Here is a 15,979-nt window from a genome sequence, read left to right as displayed (position 1 = left end):
TCTGGCCTATTATTTTAATAGTAGGCAGTATTGTTTTTGTTTTGTTTTGTTTTGAGACAGAGTCTCACTCTGTAGCCCAAGCTGGAGTGCAGTGGCATGATCTCAGCTCACTGCAACCTCTGCCTCTGGGGCTCAAACAATTCTCATGCCTCAGCCTCCCTCGTACCTGGGACTACGGTGCACAATACCATGTCCAGATAATTTTTTGTATTTTAGTAGAGACAGGGTTTCACCATGTTGCCCAGGGTGGTCTCAAACTCCTGAGCTCAGGAGATCCACCTGCCTTGGCCTTTCCAAGTGCTGAGATTACAAGCGTTGAGCCACTGTGCCCAGCTTGACAGTGTTGCTTCCAACATTGGTTGTCTTTCTTTCCAAAAGAATTTTAAAATTACCTATAGCTTCCTTTTCTTTTTTATTCAGAGGACCCTGAACCAATAGAAAGAAAACAAAGATTTTGCTTGAAAAATCTGGTCCAGTTAGATTCTTGGGCTAAATTTTTTATATTCCCAAGAATTTAATGGGCATGGCAACTTATCCATGAGGGTAAAGTCACAAAGTGTATAATAGCTAAATAGTGAAACAATGTCATTAAAAGAAACAGGATTGGCCAGGCACAGTGGTTCACATCTGTAATCCCAGCACTTTGGGAGGCTGAGGTGGGTGGATCATGAGGTCAAGAGATTGAGACCATTTTGGCCAAAATGGGGAAACCCCGTCTCCCCTAAAATTACAAAAATTAGCTGGGCATGCTGACATGCGCCTCTGGTCCCAGCTATTTGAGAGGCTGAGACAGGAGGATCACTTGAACCCAGGGGCAGAGGTTTCAGTGAGCCAAGATCACGCCATTGCACTCCAGCCTGGTGACAGAGTGAGACTCTGTTTGAAAAAAAAAAAAGAAAAGAAAAGAAACAGGATTATATTAACCAAAGCTGTTTACCGAAAGCTTTAACAAGGATTCAGGGAAAGGAGGAAGTAAGCCCACATCTATATAAAAAGATTTCTTTTGCGGAACTCTGCTCCATGGAAGACAAACAGAGATTATAGCTATTTGTTTTTTTCTTATTCTGGTTGTATTCCAATATGAATCATTTCTTGTTCTAAACTATTCTGCTTTCCTTTTATTTGATCCCCAGAGTCTGAAAACTAAAGATAGATGAGATCTGCTTGGCTAGCTAATCTTTTTTTTTTTTTTCTTGTTGCCTAGGCTGAAATGCAACGGCATGATCTCGGCTTACTGAAATCTCTGCCTCCTGAGTTCAAGCAATTCTCCTGTCTCAGCCTCCCAAGTAGCTGGGATTACAGGCGCCTGCCACCACACCCAGCTAATTTTTTTTTTTTTTTAATTTTAGTAGAGACGGAGTTTCACCGTGTTGCTCAGGCTGGTCTTGAACTCCTGACCTCAGGTAATCCACCTGCTTTGGCCTCCCAAAGTGCTGGGATTATAGGTGTAAGCCACTGTGCCCTGGCCCAAACAGCAACTTTAGATGGGGCTTGGTTTTCATAATTTATACTCCTTTTTATGAAATGGTTTTTATGGATCAAATTCAGATAAAAAATAAATCTTGGAGTTAGCTCTCATCAATAGCAAACATATTGTTTTTATTAAAATAAATGGTACAGTAACATTTACCTTCTATTCACTATAAGACCAGACAGCATAATATGATATTCAATCAAATTTTCTGGAAACATGATAGATCTTATCTTGGATTTGAAATTTGAGAAACGCTGATTTCTAAAACCTCACCTTCATCATATTAATTTCTACTGTATCAATCAATCATTTCTGAGCTTCTCCTATGGACTCAGCTTGTTTCCTTTTTTTTTTAAATTGTACTTTAGGTTCTGGGGTACATGTGCAGATCATGCAGGGTTGTTGCATAGGTACTTATATGGCAAGGTGGTTTGCTGCCTCCATCCCCCCGTCACCTGTATCTCCGTACTTGTATCACAAATCATAACATGTATCCCCAAAAAAGAGGAGAGATATTAGCAAAGGAAATGTAACGGTGGGCCACTAAAAGGCACTACAGAGAGATTCTTCCATCAGCAGAAAAATATTGCTGAGAAGAAAATATGAACTCAATAAAACTGAAAGAATATTGGTTATCTTGGAGACAGCAGTCTTAGGGATGGAAGTCAAAGCTCAAGATGTTAAGAAGAGAATGGGAGAAGAGAAAGTGGGCACAGTGAGTGTGGACCACACATTTTAGGAGATTGACAGTGAAAGGAGAGAGAAAAAGGACATGAGCTAACAGTATCAGCAAGTTCCGATAAGGCCAGTCTCTGAGTCCTCCTTCCTGCCCTCAGGGACTTGGACACAGAAAGATATTCCACACCTTCCCTCCATAATTTGAACCCCTGGGTCCCAGAGAAGTCTCTCCTTTTAAGTGGATGAACAGAAGCTGGAGTGGTGCAGTGGCGTAATTGCAGCTCACTGCAGCTTTGAACTTCTGGGCTCGACTGATCTTGATTCTCCTTTCTCAGCCTCCTGAGTAGCTAGGACTATACATGTGGCACCACACCCAACTAAGTTTATTTTTGTTTTTGTAGACATGGGCTCTCACTACGTTGTCCAGCCTGGTCTTGAACTTTTGGCCTCAAGCAATCTTCCTGCCTCAAAAGATCCTCTCACCTCAGCCTCCCAAAGTGCTGGGATTATAGACATGAGCCATTGCACCCAGGCTACAGGTCACTTTTCTAAGACAGATATGTTGCAATTATAGACAATCTGAGAAGTTGAAGGTCAAATCTTATAGTGTTTGTGTTGAAAATAATAAAAACTGGGAGCAAGGACTATGAGAACAGAACTGAGTCGAGAGAGATAGGAGAAGCTCTGATCCTCTCTGATAAATCAGTTTGAGTTCCTGGTCTGTATTATTTGCTTTCCAGATAGTATTACAGATCTAGATAGATTGCTACCCTTACTAGACAGTATTACAAATCAACTGTCCTAATGTCACTGCAAGACTGTATGGAGGGGGGAAGAGGGCCCAGAGAGAGGCTAGAATCAGAAGTTGGAGGTTTTAGGTATTATCATTGCATTAGCCCAAATTTTGAGTTTGCTATACACAAAAAAATTGATGATAAATTATTGGGCTAGTTTAAATTTGCTAAACCATAGTAGGGGCCCTATCATTAATTTAAAAAAAAATTTTTTTGAGAAGGAGTCTCACTCTGTTGCCCAGGCTGGAGTGCAGTGGCATGATCTCAGCTCACTGCAACCTCTGACTCCTGGGTTGAAGTGATTCTCCTGCCTCAGCCTCCCAAGTAGATGCTACTACAGCCGTGTGCCACCATGCCCAGCTAATTTTTTGTGTTTTTAGTAAAAATGGGGTTTCACCGTGTTAGTCAGGATGGTTTTGATCTCCTGACCTCATGATCAGCCTGCCTCAGCCTCCCAAAGTACCGGGATTACAGGCATGAGCCACCACGCCTGGCCAATAAACATTTTTTATAAAGGACTAATGATATACCATGTTGAATTTCTTTCAAACATTACACATATTTGGTCTCCGTTGCTGTTCTCTATCCATGAAGAATTGAGTCAAGTCAAACACTAAAGTTTGAGTACACACTGAGACATCAGACTAACAAAGAGAGAGGAGAGAGAGAGAGAGAGAGAGAAATAAGGAAACAAGCCATTCTAAAAGAGAAAAACTACTTCTGGGTTGATCTTGGCTTTCAATTCACTCTGTCCTTTCTTGGCTTCCACATAAATATCTCTGTATTCACATTATTATGTTCACTTAAATTTTAGTTTCCAGTTTGATTTGAGAAAGTCTTTTTTTTTTTTTTTTGAGATAAGAGTCTCACTCTGTTGCCCAGGCTGGAGTGTAGAAGTGTGGTCTCAGCTCACTGCAATCTCCATCTCCTGGGCTCAAGCGAACCTCCCACCTCAGCCTCCCAAGTAATTGGGACTACAGGCTCACAGCACCATGCCCAGCTAATTTTTGTATTTTTTGTAGACACAAGTTTTGCCATGTTGCCCAGACTGGTCTCAAACTCCTCGGACTCAAGTGATCTGCTAGTTTCTGCCTCCTAAAGTGTTGGGATTACAGGCATGAGCCACTGTCCCCAGCTGTATTCTTGGTATGTAATGGGTACTCCATTAACCACCTGACTGATGAACAGGAGGATGACACTGAGCAAATGAACAGACTTTTTAACTTGAATTGCTTCTACTTAATAGTTTACGTTGATTTAGGAAACATATTACATGGCTTTGGAGAAAAAAAAATTGATCATGGAACATTTTTAATAGAGACAAAACTTTCATTCTATGTCTGAAAGACAGAAGGGGCATGCTTATTACCAGTATAATCTTTGGGTTTTCTGAATGAATGGAGTTATAGAAATGAGACTGCATCTAAGTAAATACATTAATCCTGTTCCAGATTCAGTGTTTTGGCTAGTACGTTTTCAATTGTTCATTGTCATTCCTTAAATAGGCCTCTCTGTGTAATAACAAAAACATTTTCTTTCTTTTTTTTTTTTTTTTTTTTTAGTTATACCATGTTCAGAACAAAAGCATTTTCTTAGCAACCATTACCAAATAATTGAAGGGATGGAATACAGTGCTATGACACAAAGATAACACTATTACATTTATATAAAACTTTATAGTTAACAATGTACCTTTCTATCTTATGACACGTTAATCATCTAATCCTTGTGACTCCACAATATAAATATTATTACTATTGTCATCATTTTACCGATGGGTAAATTGAGACTTAGATCAGGTAACTTGCTAAAAAAAAAATAATAATAATCCCTGTCCACCTAAGTTTTATCCTTTCCTCCTGGTTGGTATATTTGTCATGCCTTGATCTTTCAGTGTAATTTGGGACAATTATGCATGGATGATAAGAATAAGAAAAAAAAAGTTAAAATGTCAACTGAGGAAGAAAATAAGAATGTAATTAATGAAAAGCTTCCTAGATGACAGTGTCTATATAGACTTATAAAAATGATATGAGGCCGGGCGCGGTGGCTCAAGCCTGTAATCCCAGCACTGTGGGAGGCCGAGGCGGGTGGATCACGAGGTCAAGAGATCGAGACCATCCTGGTCAACATGGTGAAACCCCGTCTCTACTAAAAATACAAAAAATCAGCTGGGCATGGTGGCGCGTGCCTGTGGTCCCAGCTACTCAGGAGGCTGAGGCAGGAGAATTGCCTGGACCCAGGAGGCAGAGGTTGCGGTGAGCCGAGATCGCACCATTGCACTCCAGCCTGGGTAACAAGAGCGAAACTCCATCTCAAAAAAAAAAAAAAAAAAAAAAAAAAAAAAAAAAAAAAAAAAAAAAAAGATATGAAAAGAAAAGAAAGAGATGTAAGTGTGTCTAAATGACAAAGAAGCTAACCTGAATTAGCTCCTAATAGCAAAAGCCATATAATCAACAAAGCCATATAATGGACTGGGCATTGTGGCGACTCATGCCTGTAATCCCAGCACTGTGGAAGGTCAAGGTGGGCAAATCGCTTGAGGCCAGGAGTTTGAGACCAGCCTGGCCAACACGGAAAAACCCCATCTCTACTAGGAAAAAAAAAAAATTAGCCAGGCATGGTGGCACACACCTGTAATTCCAGCTACTTGGAAGGCCGAGGCATGAGAATCACTTGAACCCAGGAAGCAGAGGTTGCGGTAAGCCAAGATTGCACCACTGCACTCCAGCCTGGGCAACACAGCTAGACTCTTCTTAAAAAATATATATATAACAATATGTATTAATAATAATAGTATTATAACCCAAAGAATATAATAAATATCCATGAGTCCACACAGATATAAATAAAGCACTAAATAAATAAATAAGTAAACAGGAGAAAAGGAACAATTATTACTTGTAGAAGAATTCCAATTAACAGTGTAGAAAAAATAAGGGAAACAGAAAATTACAGTTAGAAAACCACAATAGTGGCCGGGTACAGTGGCTCACACCTGTAATCCCAGCACTTTGTGAGGCCAAGGCAGGTGGATCACCTGAGGTCAGGAGTTAGAGACCAGCCTGGCCAATATGGTGAAACCCCATCTCTACTAAATATACAAAAAATTAGCCAGGCATGGTGGTGGGTGCCTGTAATCCCAGCTACTTGGGAGAGGGAGGCAGAATTGCATTAACCCGGGAGGCAGAGGCTGCAGTGAGCCGAGATCGCACGATTGTCACACCATTGCACTCCAACCTAGGCAACAGGAGCAAAACTCCATCTCGGGGTGGGTTGGGGGGGTGGTGCAGGGAAAAGGGGCGTGGAGCGGGAGCGGTGGCGCCTGCCTGAAATCCCAGCACTTTGGGAGGCCGAGGTGGGTAGATCACCTGACGTCAGGAATTCAAGACCAGCCTGGCCAACATGGTGAAACCCTGTCTGTCCTAAAAATACAAAAATTAGCTGGGCACGGCGGCGCACCCTGTAGTCCCAGCTACAACCTGTGACTTGAACCTGGGAGGCGGACGTTGCAGTGAGCCAAGATTTCGCCACCGCACTCCCAGCCTGGTGACAGAGCGACACTCCATCTTAAAAAAAAAAAAAGGAGGGCCGGGCGCGGTGGCTCAAGCCTGTAATCCCAGCACTTTGGGAGGCCGAGGCGGGTGGACCACAAGGTCAAGAGATCGAGACCATCCTGGTCAACATGGTGAAACCCCGTCTCTACTAAAAATACAAAAAATTAGCTGGGCATGGTGGCACGCGCCTGTAATCCCAGCTACTCAGGAGGCTGAGGCAGGAGAATTGCCTGAACCCAGGAGGCGGAGGTTGCGGTGAGCCGAGATCGCGCCATTGCATTCCAGCCTGGGTAACAAGAGCGAGACTCCCCCCCCCAAAAAAAAAAAAAAAAAAAAAAAAAAAGGAAAAAGAAAAAGAAAAGAAAACCACAATAGTAATTGCTACAGGCAAGATCAATTGAATGTTAAAATGAGTGGATGTAGTAAAATTTAAATATAGAGTTTAAAGTTTAGTTAATGTATCAATGCTGATTTAATAGTTGTGACAAATGTACACGAAAGATATTAACAATAGGGGAAAATGGCTACTATGTACTATTTTTGCAACCTTTCTGTAAATCTAAAACTATCTTTTTTTTTTTTTTTTTTTTTTAGAGACAAGAGTCTTGCTCTGTGGCCAGGCTGGAGTACAGGGGTGTGATCGCCACTCGCTGCAACCTCCACCTCCAGTGTTCAAGCGATTCTCCTGCCTCAGCCTCCCCAGTAGCTGGGGCTATAGGCACACGTGACCATGCCCGGCTACTTTGTGTATTTTTAGTAGAGATGGGGTTTCACCATGTTGGCCAGGATGGTCTCTATGTCTTGACCTCAAGTTATCTGCCCGCCTCGGCCTCCCAAAGTGCTGGGACTACAGGCGTGAGCCACTGCGCCAGGCCCATCCAAAACTATTCTAAAATAAAAAGTTTATTTAGGCCATGCCAACTTTTCTATAAATCTAAAACAGAAAGTTTAATTAGGGTGGGCATGGTGGCTCATACCTGTAATGCGAGCACTGTGGAAGACGGAGGCAAGAGGATAACTTGAGCCCAGGAGTTCAAGACTAGATTGGGTAGCATAGCAAGACTCTGTCCCTAAGAGAAAAGTTCATTTAAAAAATAAAAAACTGGATCTCCCACAGCTAACATGGCGGCCCCCTGTATGTCCTACCGCGGAGCAGTTTCCTACCAGCTGCTTCTCTGGGGCAGGGGTAGCCTCCTCCAGAAGCAAGTCCTCTGGAAAACCACAGCAGCTGAGTTGCAAACAAATGTCAGATCCCAGATATTAGGGCTAAGTCATACTGCAGTTGTAACAAGAAAGAAAAATGTTCCCACCTTAAAACGTGAAACTTACACAGTGGATTTTATTAAAAAGCAGATTGAAGAGTTCAACATAGGAAAGAGACATTTAGCCAACATGATGGGAGAAGATCCAGAAACTTTCACTCAAGAGGATATTGATAAAGCTATTGTTTACCTTTTCCCAAGTGGTTTGTTTGAGAAAGAAGCCAGGCCAATAATGAAGCACCCTGAACTGATTTTTCTAAAACAAAGAGCAATCTAGTGGGGAGAAGATGGCCATCCATTTCACTATCTCTTCTATACTGGCAAACAGTCATATTATTCATTAATGCATGATATATATGGAATGTTACTCAATTTAGAAAAACGTCAAAGTCAGTTGCAAGCCAAAGGTCTGCTTCCAGAAGAAACTAAAACCAGAGACCTGATTGGCAGCAGATGGCTGATTAAGGAGGAACTGGAAGAAATGTTAGTGGAAAAACTGTCAGATCAAGATTATATGCAGTTCATTCACCTGCTAGAAAAATTATTGACATTGCAGTATGGTGCTGCTGAGGAAGAATTTGTGCAGAGGTTTCGAAGAAGTGTAATCATACAATCAAAAAAAAACAGCTGATTGAAACTGTGCAGTTGACAAGCAAGGAATGGCCTTTAGGAAAAGCAAAGGTAAAAGAAAGACTGCAAAAGCAGAAGCAATTGTTTATGAACATGGAAGTGGAAGAATAAAAGTAAATGGAATTGATTACCTGCATTACTTCCCAATCATGCAGGACAGAGAACAGCTGATGTTCCCTTTCCACTTTGTTGACCGGCTTGGGAAACACAATGTGACCTGCACAGTCTCGGGGCAGGATGTCGGCACAGGCTGGAGCAGTACGATTAGCAATGGCAAAAGCTTTGTGCAGCTTTCTCACTGAGGACGAGGTCGAGTGGATGAGACAAGCTGGACTGCTTACTACCGATCCACGTGTGAGAGAATGGAAGAAGCCAGGCCAAGAGGGAGCCCGCAGAAAGTTTACCTAGAAGAAGCGCTAAGGGTTTGTTCCCAGGAAAGAAGAAGAGCAGTATATACCTGCCAACAGGTATATACAGACACACACTGAATAATGGCTGACCAGCATGAGGGCAGTACTGTCAGAAATTTCTTTGAGTTGTGAGATGGATGTATTTTTAAATGCTACTTTGTAAAGGTGACCTTTACAAAATAAAAGGGAAAAGAAATCTAAAAACATAAAAAATAAAAAACAAATAAAAAACTAGGCCAGGAGCAGTGGCTTACACCTGTAATCCCAGCACTTTGGGAGGCCGAGGCGGGTGGATCACCCGGCCAACATGATGAAACCCCTTCTCTACTAAAAATACAAAACATTAGTTGGGCCTGGTGGTGGGCACCTGTAATCCCAACCACTTGGAGGCTGAGGCAGGAGAATTGCTTGAACCCGAGAGGCAGAGGTTGCAGTGTGCCAAGATTGCCCCATTGCACTCCAGCCTGGGTGACAGAGCAAGACTCTTGTCAAAAATAAAAATTTAGAACAAATTTAAATTGTATGTAAATGATACACAAATTAGGAGAATTGCTTGAACCTGGGAGGCAGAGGTTGCAGTGAGCCGAGATCGCACAATTATCGCACGATTGCACTCCAGCCTGAGCAACAAGAGAAAACCCCGTCACAAAAAAAAAAAAAAAAAAAAAATATTTGGGGGGCTGGGCACAGAGGTGCATGCCTATAATCCCAGCACTTTGGAATGCTGAGGTGGGTGGATCACAAGGTCAATAGATAGAGACCATCCTGGCCAACATGCTGAAACCCTGTCTCTACTAAAAATACAAAAATTAGCTGGGCATGGTGGCGCATGCCTGTAGTCCCAGCTACTTGGGAGGCTGAGGCAGGAGAATTGCTTGAACCTGGGAGGCAGAGATTACAGTGAGCCACGATCGCGCCACTGCACTCCTGTGTTTCCTATGGCTGGCCTGTGCCTTCTGGAAAGTCCTATTACGTTTTAATACTTTTTAATACTGGCAGTAAAACTGAAGTATGGTCCCTATGTATAAAATCATCCGTGGAAAAATAAATACCAGTAGACTGCAAGCTCCTCGGGAGCAGAATTCACATTTTTAAAAATAGATATGGGATCAAGCTCTGTTGCTCAGGCTGATCTTGAACTCCTGGGCTCAAGTGATTCTCCCACCTCAGTCTCCCGAGTAGCTGGGATTATAGGCGGGAGCCACTGTGCCCAACACAATGCATATCTTATTCATCTCTGTGTCCTTGATGCATGGCAAATAATATCTTAATAAATGCCTATTAAACTGAACTATGCTATGTAGATGTATATTATATACATATACATATTCACACACATATACATACATATGCATCTATAGAAAGAATGGAGGAAGCAAAAGATTACAATCATAAAGACATACGTGTTACTAAAATTGAACAGCAAAATATAAAAATGAAACATCTCATGAATTAAATGAGCATGTTCTATAAGCTCAGATGCTATAAACCCTTGAGTCTTTTCCTCCCTGACAAGCCTTTCGGCCATTTGACAGCATTTTGCCTTTGCCACCTGGTGACAGGATTGAAAGAACAGTGAATATGCTGACAGACTATTCACTCTTCCCCTGTGGGGCACCTTCCACAAGTGTTCAATCAGAGTTCCCCCCATATCCATAAAAGAGCATCTTCTGTGAGCTGACGGCAGCTATGGAGTCACTGAAAAGGGAAATCGTGGCGCAGAAAATAGCGGACTGCCTTTTTGCACACCCACTTTGTCTCCAAACCAGCATGAATAAGGGAATAGGGAGCAAAATGAATACAAGAGAGAGCATTTTGCCCAAATTTGCAGAGTGATGGATAGGAAAGTACAGATGGTAGATGGATCAGATTGGGAGCTGTTTTCATGTTTTCTTTTTCTATATCCTTTTCTTTGTGTGTATTTGAATATGTATGTGTATGTGAGAGACAGAATGAGAAAGAAATGCAGAGACAGATAGAGAATAATTCGTTTCTGAACGTAAGAGGCCATATGCAGTCACAGTTACACACAGACACTTAGAGGTGTAGATAGACTTGGAGACAAAACTCCCTGCTTGCCAATTTTACTAAATAAACATATTCACAGATTTCATAGCATTAATGAGCTGCAAAATAACTACATATTGAAGCTGCATGCAGCTGTCTGTACTGTTTGAGGATATTTTAAGTGAATATTAAGCCAATAATATAAATTAAAGAGGCCAAGTTCTCAAAGAGGCTTAAATAAGAAGCCAGTTAGCATGAATAGAACGAGCACATGGTTTGGATGACAGATGTTAGATTCATGGGTATTCATTATAACTTTATGATTTATCTTAAATGATATGCATTTTATGAGTTAAAAAATATATATTCTGGGGGGATGGTAAGAAGATAATAAGAAAAACATTTCAAATTGGTTTCTAGGTGAGTACAAATGTTTAAAGTTAAAAAGATGAATGCCTTGTAAAAAAAAAAAGAAAAATGTGTACCAATGGATGAATGCCTTGTAAAAAATAAAAAAAGATGAGGCACAAGTTACAGTTATGATAAGTCGGTAATGATGCTCAGAGCTGACTAATACATTGTCTGCTGCATTATCTGCTGATAGCTTTGACACATTTCTGAACTGGGCTAAGAAATATTTATTGCGATGCCAACAAACCCGTGGAGTGCTGAATTTTAACAATCCAGTCACAAGCCTGACTTTTTATTGCATTGAGCATTATAGAAACAAGACTTATACTCTGTATGATTTATAACTAATATTAGAGGAGAAAGAGAAGAACAATGTTGAAATTTAAAATATGCATCATAATTTATAAAACATTTATAAAGAATATATTCACATATATAATTTTTACATGTACCCCTAATCTCTTCCAGTTTAGATAATATGAATTTCTGAAAGTGGCTGGCTTGGTGTGGTGGCTCACACCTATAATCCCAGCACTTTGGGAAGCCGAGACGGGTAGATTACCTGAGGTCAGGAGTTTGAGACCAGTCTGACCAACATGATGAAACCCTGCCTCAAAAAAAAGGAAAAAAAGAAATAAAAAAAAAAAGAATTTCTGAAAGTTAGGCTTTTATTACGCAAAAACTTCTAGCATCTCAGACCTGCCATGCTCCTAATCAACCTAGAAGGGTGTAGGAAAACATGCTAGACAAGCCAAGAAAGAACAGATATAAGGACCACCATTATCAAGTTCCTTTTTTGTGCTAAGCACACTTACAAAGGTTCATTCCTCAGAAAGTAGTTATTTTTATCCCCATTTTACAACTGATAAGCCTGAATTTAGGAAAGCTAATTAACTTGTGCTTATAAAAGTGATTGTCTCAATGGGAAGAAGATAGTCTCATATTTGCAATAAGAAAGTTATTTTTCTTCAGTAATTTCAGCAATAAAGATGTTTCTGTTATTGTGGCCTAAAAATTAGAAATAGTTGATCAAAATAGATAAAACAAGCCTGTACCAGTCTCATGTCCTACACTAATAGAGAATGGTAAGAATAAATTCAAACTCAAGTCTGATAGCATGGCCCACTTTTTTCCCACTATATCACATCCTTTCAAGTCCTATTGTCATTAAAGTTCTAAATAATTATAGAAATTTAGCTGTTGAAAGTCAGCACTAGGAGAGAAAAATGAAAATGCCACTTGACATGTTCATTCTAAAAATTATACAGAAATGGAAAGTAACAAATAGCCAAGACCCAACTGAAGAAGAACTGGAATGGAGAGCTTGTTCTCTTGGATATAAAGACATGGCATAAAGCTATAGCAATTAAGACAGTGTGATGCTGGTACAAGCATAGACAAATAGAATGGAATACAGAGTATTGCTTATATTGCTCATGTATTGCTTAACATTTGATTCTTAACAAAGGTGATACTGCAGAGCAGCAGAGAGAGAACAGTCTTTTCAATAAATGATGCTAGGATATTTGAAAACGAATCTTGGCAAGAAAAAAAAAAACCTTTAACTCACATCATACACAAAGGACAATCCAATGTAGATTGTAGATCTAAATTTGAAAGGAAAAAATACCTGAGCTCAATTACCTGAGCACATCACAGCCTAATGGAAGCTAACCGAAAAGAAATAATGCAAGCATTAACTATGACCATTATTCTAGGTGCTTATTTCATTCTCCTACAAATCTCAGAATATATTGAAAGTTCGTTTACTATTTCTGATGGAATTTATGGCTCCACATTCTTTGTCACTACAAGATTTCATGGCTTCCATGCTATTATTGGATCTACATTTCTCACTACATGTCTTCTTCACAAACTAATATTTCACTTTATAACCAATCACCACTTCGGCTTCAAAGCTGCTGCATGATACTGACACTTCATAGACATAGTGTGACTGTTCCTGTATATTTCCATTTACTGATGTGGATCCTACTCTCTTAGTATAAAAGTACCATTGACTTCCAATCAATAAGCTTCGATTCAAACCCGAAAGAGAGTAATTAACCTAACACTAACACTCTCTTAGCCCTATTACTGATTATGATCACATTCTGACTCCCACAATTAAACGTTTATAGAGAAAAATATAACCCCTATGAATGTGGGTTTGATCCCATAGCCTCTGCTCGCCTACCTTTCTCTATAAAATTCTTTTTAATTGCTACTACATTCCTTCTATTCGGCCTAGAAATTGCCCTACTACTACCCATACCATGAGCAACCCAAACAAGTAATCTAACGTTAACAATTAGCACAATTCTTATGCTAGTAATTAGTTTAATTCTAGGCGTAGTTTATGAATGAACTCAAAAAGGATTAGACTGAGCCAAATTGGTATATAGTTTAAATCAAAACAAATGATTTCGACTCATTAGATTATGATGAATTATATCTACCAAATGCCTTTTATTTGTATTAATAATATACTAGCATATTCTATATCTCTACCAGGAACATTAATTTATCGATCCCACCTAATCTCTACTATGTTTGGAAGGCAAAATATTATCGTTGTTCATTATAATTATACTCATAACCTTAAATATACATTTTATCTTTTTTTTTTTTTTTTTTTTTGAGACGGAGTTTCGCTCTTGTTACCCAGGCTGGAGTGCAATGGCGCAATCTCGGCTCACTGCAACCTCCGCCTCCTGGGTTCAGGCAATTCTCCTGCCTCAGCCTCCTGAGTAGCTGGGATTACAGGCACATGCCACCATGCCCAGCTAATTTTTTGTAGTTTTAGTAGAGACGGGGTTTCACCATGTTGACCAGGATGGTCTCGATCTCTTGACCTCGTGATCCACCCGCCTCGGCCTCCCAAACTGCTGGGATTACAAGCGTGAGTCACCGCGCCCGGCCATTTTATCTTAATATCTATAATACCTCTTGTCTTTCTAGTATTGGCTGCCTGTGAAGCTGCAGTAGGTCTAGCCCTACTAATTTCAACTTCTAACATACACAGCCTAGATTACTTAAAAAACTTAAATCTACTCCAATGTTAAAAGTTATTTTCCCAACAATTATACTGCTTCCAACAACATGACTTTCAAAAAATTATATAATATGAGTTAACATAGTCGCTCATAGCTTATTTATCAGTCTCTTTACCCTATTATTCTTTCACTACCCCAGCAACAACCTATGTACCTTCTCACTTTCTTTTCAGATCCGTTAACGTCTCCGCTTCTAATCTTAACAGCCTGACTTCTACCTCCCATAATTTTAGCCACTCAACACTACCTATTCAACATTTCCCTCCCACAAAAGAACCTTTACATTTCCATACTAATTATCCTACAAACTTCCTTAATTACAGCATTCACGACCACAGAGCGAATCATATTTTATATCCTATTCGAAGTCACATTAATTCCCACTAATTATTATTACCCACTGAGGATATCAATCAGAACGCCTCAATGCAGGCTCATATTTCTTATTTTATACGCTAGTAGGATCCCTTCCCCTACTGGTCATACTTCTTTACACCCAAAACACCTTAGGGTCACTAAATATAGTAACAACAACAGTTATTGCTCAAGAAATATTATTCTCCTGAACCAACAATGTTACATGACTAGCACATATAACGGCCTTTAGAGTCAAATGCCTCTATATGGACTCTACTTATGACTCCCTAAAGCCCATGTAGAAGCCCCTATAGCCAGCTCAATAGTACTTGCAGCAGTACTGCTAAAATTAGGCAGCTATGGCATAATATGAATTACCCCTGTCCTTAACCCCCTAACAAAAACCATAAGCTATCCTTTCCTCATTTTATCCTTATGAGGTATAATTATGACAAGCTCTATCTGTTTACGACAAACTGACCTAAAATTACTCATCGCCTATTCTTCCGTAAGCCATATAGCTCTTGTTATTCTAGCAATCCTCATTTAAGCCCCTTGAAGTTTTACAGGCACTACTACTCTCATAATCGCCCACAGACTCACCTCATCTTTAATGTTCTGCCTAGCAAACTCAAATAATGAACGAATCCATAGCCGAAACATACTATTGACCCGAGGCCTCCGAACATTATTTCCATTAATAGCCCTTTGATGACTTTTAGCAAATTGTACTAATCTTGCCCTACTCCCAACCATTAATTTAATTGGAGAACTCTTTACAATCATAGCCTCCTTCTCCCGATCAAACTTCACTATTATACTTATAGGACTTAACATACGAATTACATCCCTTTATTCACTATACATATTTACCTCAACACAACGGAGAGCATTAATGTACAACATTAGCTGTATTAAACCTTCCTTCACACAGGAAAATATTTTAGTATTTATACATCTTGCAACAGTCCTACTCCTTACTCTAAACCCCAAAACAATCACAGGATTAACATCCTGTAGCTATAGTTTAACTAAAACATTAGATTGTGAATCTAACAATAGAAGCCTACAACTTCTTATCTACCGAGAAAGTATGCAAGAATTACTAACTCATGCCCTCAAGTCTAAAACATAGCTTTCTTACTTTTTTTTTTTTTTTTTTTTTGAGACAGTCTCGCTCTGTCACCAGGCACCAGGCTGGGGTGCAATGGCGCTATCTTGGCTCACTGCAACCTTCACCTCCTGGGTTCAAGTAATTCTCCTGCCTCAGCCTCCCGAGTAGCTGGAACTACAGGCGCCTGCCACCACATCCAGCTAATTTTTGTTTTTTAGTAGAGATGGGG

General features: G+C 40.1%; 1 long non-coding RNA gene and 1 pseudogene across 2 annotated transcripts; one reads left to right on the top strand and one right to left on the bottom strand.

Annotated features, from left to right (window-relative positions):
- Positions 1 to 1,157: 1,157 nt before the first annotated feature.
- On the bottom strand, positions 1,158 to 15,815 carry LOC116564478. The gene is made up of 3 exons (XR_004274917.1): positions 15,090 to 15,815; positions 13,817 to 13,823; positions 1,158 to 1,168 (listed from the first exon to the last, which is right to left on the bottom strand). It is a non-coding gene; the product is annotated as an uncharacterized LOC116564478 (long non-coding RNA).
- On the top strand, positions 7,612 to 8,815 carry LOC116564477 (annotated as a pseudogene). Its single transcript, XR_004274916.1, has one exon. The product of XR_004274916.1 is annotated as a 28S ribosomal protein S9, mitochondrial pseudogene (transcript).
- Positions 15,816 to 15,979: the final 164 nt, after the last annotated feature.

Source organism: Sapajus apella, unplaced genomic scaffold, assembly GCF_009761245.1.
Source record: "Sapajus apella isolate SASKATOON/1434 unplaced genomic scaffold, GSC_monkey_1.0 scaffold37, whole genome shotgun sequence".
NCBI lineage: Eukaryota > Metazoa > Chordata > Mammalia > Primates > Cebidae > Sapajus > Sapajus apella.
Note: the sequence above shows the minus strand (reverse complement) of the source record. Positions and strands in the feature narration are given on the sequence as shown.